The sequence below is a fragment of the Rhineura floridana genome, chromosome 3 (genome assembly GCF_030035675.1).
Source record: "Rhineura floridana isolate rRhiFlo1 chromosome 3, rRhiFlo1.hap2, whole genome shotgun sequence".
Taxonomy (NCBI): domain Eukaryota; kingdom Metazoa; phylum Chordata; class Lepidosauria; order Squamata; family Rhineuridae; genus Rhineura; species Rhineura floridana.
In genome coordinates, this window is record NC_084482.1 from 113,267,085 (window position 1) to 113,276,267 (window position 9,183).

The 9,183-nt window shown below is 43.3% G+C and overlaps 1 protein-coding gene across 2 annotated transcripts in view; it reads right to left on the bottom strand.

Moving 5' to 3' along the window:
* SPARC (secreted protein acidic and cysteine rich) overlaps nucleotides 1–8,565 on the bottom strand; it is a 29,424-nt gene extending 20,859 nt beyond the window's left edge. Inside the window, exon 1 of one of the 2 annotated variants that reach the window (XM_061617427.1) lies at nucleotides 8,363–8,565. The gene's annotated coding sequence lies outside the window, so the exon portion shown is untranslated. The remainder of the gene's footprint in view (nucleotides 1–8,362) is intronic. The other variant, XM_061617426.1, reaches the window with a different exon arrangement.
* Nucleotides 8,566–9,183: the final 618 nt, after the last annotated feature.

Genomic DNA, 9,183 nt, shown 5'->3' on the forward strand with positions numbered 1-9,183 from the left:
CTTCAATGGAGGCTTCTCCCAGGAAGCTATGCAGAGGACTGCACTCAGCCATGTTGATCCTAATACTCCTACACTTGGAGGAGGGAGGTGTGCATGTGCGCACACACTTTCTTAAATTAACACAGCTGCCTGCATTTTTCAGCTCTCCTTGGGGATGTGGCTATGGAAAATGTCATGATGAGCTCCTGCTTGTCAATATTTACCATTACACTGACACAGAATTCCTAGGGAAAACGTCTTGTAAAAGGGAAAGGACTCGTTGCTATACAAATATCCCTTGGGTGTTAAATGCGACTCTGCCCTGCCTTGTGGTCTATGGTCTGCAAGAAACAGCATAGTATCTAATCCCCACTCTAAATCAAAATCCTTGTGCACTTATTATACCCGGAATGAGCTTGAAATTGGGAGCTGCTATAAAACTATGGAAGGTTTACACCACCACAGTTATTTGGAAGGCTGCTTTAGCAGGCTATCCTCCTCTGGTAAGCTACAGGGCAAGCTCTGCTATGCCACACGGAGGCAAATCTCATTCTCCTTATCTTTAAAGCTCTTCATGATCTGGACCCACCCAATTTTTGTCTTTATTTCCCCAGTATATTCCTTGCCCATGACCCTTGACCTTCCAAGTCTACCACCTCAGTGATCCTAAGGCAGGGTTAACCAACCTGGTTCCTTTCAGATGTTGTTGGACTGCAATTCTCATCAGCCCCAGCCAATATGGCCAATGGTCAAGTCTGATGGGAACTGTAATTTAGCAATATCAGGAGGACACCACTTTGCTACCCCTGCCTTAAGATTTTATGCTCTGCTAATTGACTCCACCATTTCCTCTTGCTGTCTTTAATGCCTGAAACTCCATTGTAGAACACATACATCATGCCATCTTTTTCTTTTTTGGGGGGGGAAGGGGGAATATATTATTCTGTAAACAGCACACGATCATGATGGTAATTAATAGCATGATCTGGGTCACATAAAAGTAAGCTAAAAAGAATGTTATTAACCTATTTGTGCATCTTCCATGGGCAATATAGGTGGCGGTGCAGGTGTCAGGAATAGCTGTCTTTTATCACCATATCTCATGCACCTCTTCACAGAGGCTGTACTCTCTCTTTCAGTAAGGTCAGCATTGTTTTCTTCCTCTGGGCAGCATGAACTGCTTTCTCTCCCTTTCCCCAGGGAAGACTAATGTTCATTTCCCAGCCTTTGAAATGACGGTAAGCTCCATCTTCTCAGCTGTCCCTTTTGTTCACGCTCCATCTCGTCTAAAGCTATTTCTTTCCCTTGCATATTTAGGTATCTTCTTTCATATATGTTCACTTTGTAGGGTTGAGGACACAGTTGAATCAAAACCATGTTTTTAGTATACAGAAAAGGCATTGAGGAAGGTTGGATTCCAGGCTGTGCTCAGCTGCAGATTGACAGGGAAGTTTTGGTTAAGTCATTTACCCTTTTGATGCCCTTTGCTCTGCCCTGATTCCTAGGCAATATCTCTAGAAAGCTACTTTGGGAAGCAGGGTGTGGGGTCATGGGCCAAGGCCATAGCCTACACCCCTTTTCTCACAACCTTCATACCAGTCTTTCAACTCTGGGTTGACACAGTGGGGGTATTAGCCCAGGGCTGCCAGTCGCCAATTAATGTACCTCCTAAAAGCCATAAATTGACTTGAAGGCATATAACAACAACAGTGTGCATAATCATCAATATGCTCACTTAACTAGGCCTTTTCTTTCTGGGAAGAGTTGTGCAACAGCTGTGCATGTATTAGCAATTATACTAATACAGCTGTCAGGGCACAGTAGTAATAATCACATGCATCATTTATAGAGGAATATATCCAATTGCGTCCTCTACTCAGAGACAGCTCATTGCTCCAGCAGAAGCTTCTGTGATGGGGGAGTAACATAGTTTTCACTAATTCCCACTTTCTCCTGCGGCCTTCTATAGTATCTACCATACTGTTCCTGAGAGTTGCCTCAATGCTCTGGGGCAGATTTGAGAGGAAGCTGGGGGCTGCAGAGGGAAGGGAGAATTTGAAAAAATTGCTTCCCCCAAAAAAGCCTTCCATAAAAAGGAGGACACAATTGGAAACAATCCATTGATTGCACCACATATACTAGCTCAGTAATCACTACAATCAGAAGTAGTCAACGTGGTGCCCTCCAGATGTTGTTGGATTACAACTCCCATCATCCCTGACCTGCACATCTGTTTATATTGTTCATTTTCCAACTACACTTAAGAACTCAAAGACTCCAGCTCCATTTCCTCCTATGTATTTCCATTTTGTGGTTTTCACAGAAGCAAGAAAAATGTCTCAAACTTTGGTAGCTTTTACAACTGTCACCTGGAAATTTCAAAACAGTCTATATGACAGAAGCTCTAGTTTGTTAATTTGCATCAGAGCTTGGAAAAATTACTTTTTTGAACTACAACTCCCATCAGTTCAATCCAGTGGCCATGCTGGCTGAGGGTGATGGGAGTTGTAGTTTAAAAAAGTAACTTTTCCAAGCTCTGATTTGCATACATATGATATATTCTGCTACCATGGAAGAAAGATAAAAGGATGCAGTTAACCCTGGAATCTAATCCCTGGTTGTGGTCATGAAAGACAATCCCACATTTTCTCTAACCTGAAATGTTTCCTTTGTGTGATATGCCAACTCAATGGACTGAGGATTTGTTCATAAGCTAAAGAAGCTTGGGGTTGGTTGGCATCCTTAAAGTGTGAGTGTTGAGAGGGTGGACATCCTAAAAGGTGGGACAGAAATCCATTAAATAATCAAATGAATAACAACAAAAGATGTTTGAGAGGTAACAGTGAAATCCTAACCACATCTACTCAGAAGTACTGAATTCAGCAGGGCTTAGTCCCAGGTATGTGGGAACTATAGTATACCCTTCACAGAGCTATAGTTCGTAGCACCCTTAACAAACTACAGTTCCCAGGATTCTTTGGGGTAGGGGAATGTGCTTTAAATGTATGGTGTGTGCGCAGCCTAAAATAACTTTAAAGTGAAGCTTGTTTGAAATCCTTCATTGTGTTTACCTTCAGGAAAACTCTATGATCGCATCACAATTTTATTTTCATTTTTAATCTGAGAAGTAGCAGCTTACATGACTAAAATCAAGTAGCTTCATACTTCGGTGGTTGTGCTGGCAAAGTTTACAAAGACATAATACTACGGGCAAAAAGAACCTTCCAAAATGTTGTAATTGAGTTTCCATTTCTGACTCTGCTTTGTGCTCTTAGGCATGCACATGTTGTAAGTCCTCCCTTCCCCGCCTGCAAATGGCGATAGACTTCAGTTTCCCCTCTCTAAGAAATGGCTAATATTAACCTGTTCTGTGTGAAGCAGAGAGCTGGACAGGGGGAGTGTGTCCCTGTTGGTTTTACTGGATCTCTCAGCTGCTTTCGATACCATCGACCATGGTATCCTTCTGGGCCGCCTCGCTGGGATGGGACTTGGAGGCACGGTAATACGGTGGCTCCGGTCCTTCCTGGAGGAACGAACCCAGAAGGTGGTTATGGGGGACTCCTGTTCGACCACCTGGCCATTGACCTATGGGGTCCCACAGGGTTCAGTTTTGTCCCCCATGTTATTTAATATCTACATGAAACCGCTGGGAGAGGTTATCCGGAGTTTTGGGGTTCGGTGCCACCAATATGCAGATGACACCCAACTCTATCTCTCCTTTCCACCTGATGAAACCAAGGAAGGCGTCCAGGTTCTCAACCAATGCCTGGTATCAGTGATGGACTGGATGGGAGCGAACAAGCTGAAATGAAATCCTGACAAGACAGAGGTGCTCCTCGTCAGTCGGAAGGCGGAGCAGGGAATAGGGATTCAACTTGTGCTGGATGGGGTTACACTCCCCCTGAAATCACAGGTTCGCAGTTTGGGAGTGCTCCTGGACTCGGCTCTGACTCTGGAGGCACAGGTCTCGGCTGTGGCTAGGAGTGCTTTCGCTCAATTAAGATTGGTGCGCCAACTGCGCCCGTTCCTTGACCAGTCAGACTTGATCACGGTGACACATGCCTTAATTACATCCCGATTAGACTACTGTAACGCGCTCTACGTGGGGCTGCCCCTGAAGACTGCTCGGAAACTGAAATTGGTACAAAGAGCTGCAGCCAGGATGTTAACTGGGGCGGGATATAGAGAACATACAACCTCGCTGTTGTATCAGCTCCACTGGTTGCCCATTTGTTTCCGGGCACAATTCAAGGTGCTGGTTTTGACCTATAAAGCCTTATACGGCTTAGGTCCAGGCTATCTGTCAGAGCGCCTCTCCCTCTATGAACCTGCTCGGACTTTAAGATCCTCCAGCGAGATTCTACTTATTACCCCTTCCTTCCTGCAAGTTCATCTTGCAGAGACACAGAATAGGGCTTTTTCGGTGGCCGCCCCTAGACTGTGGAACTCTCTCCCTATTGAGGTCCGGTTGGCTTCCTCATTATCAAATTTTCGTGCACAGGTGAAGACTGTTCTATTTAGATGGGCTTTTAACCAATGTAGTTAGTTTTAACCTATGTTTATTTAATTCCATTTTAAATTGCTTAAACTGAATATCATGTTTATTAATTATTGCTGTTTTAATGTTTTAATGTAAGCCGCCCTGAGTTCCTCGGAAAAAGGGCGGGGTATAAATATTTTAAATAAATAATAAATTAAATAAAAGTATCATCATTTTAAGAGTTTATTCAGGAGTCTACCCAATCATTCAGCTCCCCGGTGTCAGATATGTGACTTTATCTGGAGGAAAAATGATACCAGGAGAGCCCGGTCAAAATATCCACTGGTTAAGGGCAGAGGAAAGTAGCAGGCAATTTTCAAGGTACAGATAAGGGGGGGGAGTATTATATAACCATAACATTGGGGATATGATCTAACTATTTATTGCTATTCCTTGGCTACACAAGCTAATGCTTTTCAGTTTGGTTTAGCAAATAGTTCCTGAAACAAAAGATCTCTGACACCATTAAGATATTTAATAAGCTGGGGCATAATTCTCACTGGGGTGATGAACCTGAGCCAGGCTATTCCAGACAGTAGGTGGGAGCTCCATATTTTGGGGATCTGAAGCAAACCAGCCAGCATCAGTAGGTCCACTTAAAATGTATGGGCTGAGGAGTGGGTTAGCTGGATTTCTGTGAGGACCGGACACAGGTTCACTTCTCTCCCTGATGCCCCCCCTCGCCAATCTATAGGTCTGCTTTCCCAATGACAGAGATGTCTGGGTAGCAACGAAGGGGCTAGAGCACAAACCTCTTGCATTTGTTTCGGCTCAGACTGCACCAACTTTCTTGCCTGCATTTGTGGGAGCCAAAAGGAGCACAGGGGAACTGTGTTCTGCTCCCTCCAAATATCCCTCCCACAAGGAAATAAGAAATTGCCCCAGGCGTCTCTGCATCATGGGTTCTTGGGAGTTGTCCTGCTCTCAATGGGACACTTGTGCCTAGAAATGGATGGACCTGTCTAAATTCAGCCCATATCAATTCCACATGTGGCTGATTGATAGCCCCATTTACAAATGAAGACTTTAGGGTTGGTTTGTTTCAATCAGCATGAAATTCTTTGGAAAAATCCATTCTTACATTTGATGATGTGGTCTGAGGGCTGTATTTTAACCTCCCCCTCTTTTTAAAAATAGGTTATAAACCTTAGGGGTGGTGAGAAAGTGCAGCCGCTTCTGTGCACATTGAAAATGTGGCCAAAAATGCTCCTGGGAGCAACAATGCATGATGCTATACTGTTCCTTCTCATGAGACATGGCACAGAAAATATGATGGCTCCAATGTGCTACCTTGTAGACTACCTTTGGACCCTCTTGTTGAATTTGGAAGGAGTGCAGATTCCAAGGCAAATCACATCCGACCCACACACTAATGTGAGAGATGCAGTGAGCTTACTTAGAAATGTGGAATTCTGCACACACACCCTGCCCCCTGCAAAAAAAATAAAATAAATAAGCATCTCTAGGTGTGTGGACTTTTGAGAGTTAGGCCCAATTGCTGTGGGCAGTGGCAGCAGACTTGCTCCTCTCCAGTCAGTGGTGCCCTCCGCTAGTCCATGATCAAATGCTCCTTGATACAAAAGCAATTTCCTGTAAATGTCGGAGAGAAGGCTCAGCTATAGCACTTTACTCTGACACGCTTAGCTTTCTATGTGAAGGTCATTTTTTATATTGAGGAGCAAAATAAAGCGTTAAAGCTTAGGCATGGAGTATGAGAATTAGGCCTGAGACATCTAGCACTGGGTAAGGCTTTGCCTATAATTTTCCAGTTAAATTGGGTCATGATATGTCATGGATTCTGTGGCACCTTGAAAGCAAACCCAGCGGTTCAACGTTCACGTTTTCCCCTCCCAGCACTCTGCCCCAAGAGAAAAGTGGCCGGAAGTTTGGACTGGACTGGATGGAAGCCCAGATGGTTACCACTTCTGAAACTCCTACAATTCACAAATGCGCACACGCACACATATATATACACAATGCAAAAAGACATCAGCAACTTTCTTAGTTATAAAGAATGCCTAAACTACCACCTACTACACAGTCAAAGCTAATTAAAGGCCGGCTTAATCATAGTCCTTTGTTTTAAGATATAAACAACTGGCATAAATATAGCTGGTATAAATAACTGTGTGTGCTTAAGTGTTGTAATTTTGCTATATAGTTTAACAGTGGCTATTTTAGAGTTGGGACTTTGGAAGATGTACATCTTAATCCGGAGTGGCAGAAAACTGTAATTAATGGCAAAGATACTTCGTTAGAGTTCAGGGGACATTTTTATTTATTTTTACTTCACAATATACAGTTCTGGAATATTGTGGAGCTCAAATGTTGAACACAGATTCAGGGATGGAGCTTGATCCTTGACATAAATCAGCATCTGGATTTAATGATACTGAGTAATCCGAAATATTTTACTGACTTCAAGAAGTGCATGGCATAAGATCCCCTTTGCTATCCAGAATGCACCCCGGAATAATAGATGGAAATGTCAGTGAAGGGCAAGAGACTGCATAGTAGGGCAATTCAGAACTAAGCCAGCAGCATGTCAAAAATAAACCTTTGAACTTTTCCACGTCGAAATTTCTGGAAAAATCAAAGGTTCCAGCTGAACACATCGTTCCCTTTCCACATCTTAGGCCATAAAGGGCCTGCATCTTTTGAACCGAAAGACCCTGAAAGGGTTGCCATGGAAGCCGACATTCCATTGTGGGGAAGTCATACAAGAGAAGAGGGTTTTTTCCCCTCAGTAGGTGGGGCTTGGCAAAAGTTTGAAAAGTTGATATCTCTCCCTCTCCTGCTCCCCCCATCTCCTGCCTCTGCCTATGTGGCACACAATGGCTCTGTCTGAACTGTTTCAGAGAACTGTGCATGCACCGACTTTAATCCCCTCCACGCAGAAAAATCTCTCCCATCGTCCGCTTCAAAAAAGGAGAACAGAATGCAGAGTAACAGCGCTCTTTTCTCTTCGCCCCAATTCGAAGTTCACCAGGCACTTAGGTTTCAGTGTGAATTTTGAAGTTAACTGCTTTTTTCTTGGCAAACGTTTTGGAATAAAATACTAGAGGGAACAGCAACAATTAAAAAAGCAATTGAACTGAGCGGGGGAGGCAGCTGCTGCTTTGAAAGGCAGTAAAATGCTTTTGAACATCCACTCTTAATTTGAATAAATTCACAGTATCCTGACTTGAAATTAATCTGCACTGTTGTCAGTCTTGCCAACTCTGACTAAAAACGTTGAGAAAAATAATGACAGGGGAGGAGACCATTTACTTTGCAAACAGCAACTTTTTCTTCTTCTGATGGACTTTTTTCTGGAAAGAAAAATATTGTCAGGCTAAACTTGCCACGATGTTTTCTTGGCAAGTTTAGTTCCCCAAAAGCTTTGTAGCCTGGAGTTCCCAATGACAGGGTGCAATGCTTTGTGCTAAGTCTAATTCATTGGGAGGGGGATTCCATTGTGAAATCCTAGTAATAAGAGTAACAACTTGCTTAAAAATTACAGTGGTCTCCTTCAAATACATCAACATGGTGAGCACAGAAAAGTACTGAAATAAGCAGCAAAATCTGGATCTTCTGACATGTCGTTGAACCAAGCCTATTAACATGCTTCAGCTATAAAGGGAAAACAGGTCTTGAGCTGCAGAACAAAAGTAAGGCACAGCAAGCAAAATGCAAGAAAATGCAAAAATATTCCCACATGTCAATACACCCCCTCCACCACCACCCTTGATTTGCAATCCAGACGCCAACGGTAGGTCTTAGGCAAAATGTGACATGTTTGTTTAGTAATAAGAGCGCAATGAGAAAGAGCAGAGAATGGAAAAGAAGGGTTTAATGCCATACCTCAAGGAGAGGGCAGTGGAGCTGAGAAAACTTCAGCCTCTCTCAAGGATCTGAAGGAATCTAAATGTCTCAGAAGGAGGAGGCAACAGGAAACCGTTCAGAGGCTTGATGGGCTGGGTTTCTGCTTGACTGTCTGTCTTTCTCCTCCTCTCTTTTCCAATTCTGTTGGTTTCTCTCTGATTACAGTTGGCTGGCTTTCATCTCCTCTCCCCCACCTCATTCCCTTCTTTGGGAGTCCCAAAATATCCTCTGAGGCTGCAGGCAAAAGCTAAATGATAGACCAGAGCAATCAAGTAATGCCAGAGGAAGACAGTGTCTTTAGATAGGGGAGAGCATCATAGCTGAGTCCCACATTTGTGGCAGGATTTTCAGGATTCCAGTGAGACACTTTTGTTCTCTTGGGTTTCCCCAAAATATTGTCAGCTTTGGGAAATGATGGCACAGTTCTTCCTGTTCATCCAAACCTTGCAAACCAATAGAGATGGTTGCATGCTGATGTACAAATGACTGAGTGGAGGATCCGGATGTAACCATTATAGGAAAAGGACTGAAATTGTGCCATTAAAAGTAGCAACTCTTAAGGTAAGCAGTTTGGAAGCACACCACAGTTTTTATTTGCATTTGTAGACATCTTTTAGTGTGTGTCTGGCACAGATTTCCCCTACACTGATATGATCTCTGTATGAAAAAAGATATATGGTTGTTTATCATGAGGCACATAAACGCTTGGTCAGAAAGCCAAAGTGTACACATTGGCTTTTTAACCAGTGTGGCAACATGAATAGTGATGACTCCACTTCTCAAGTCAGTGTATATGTTTT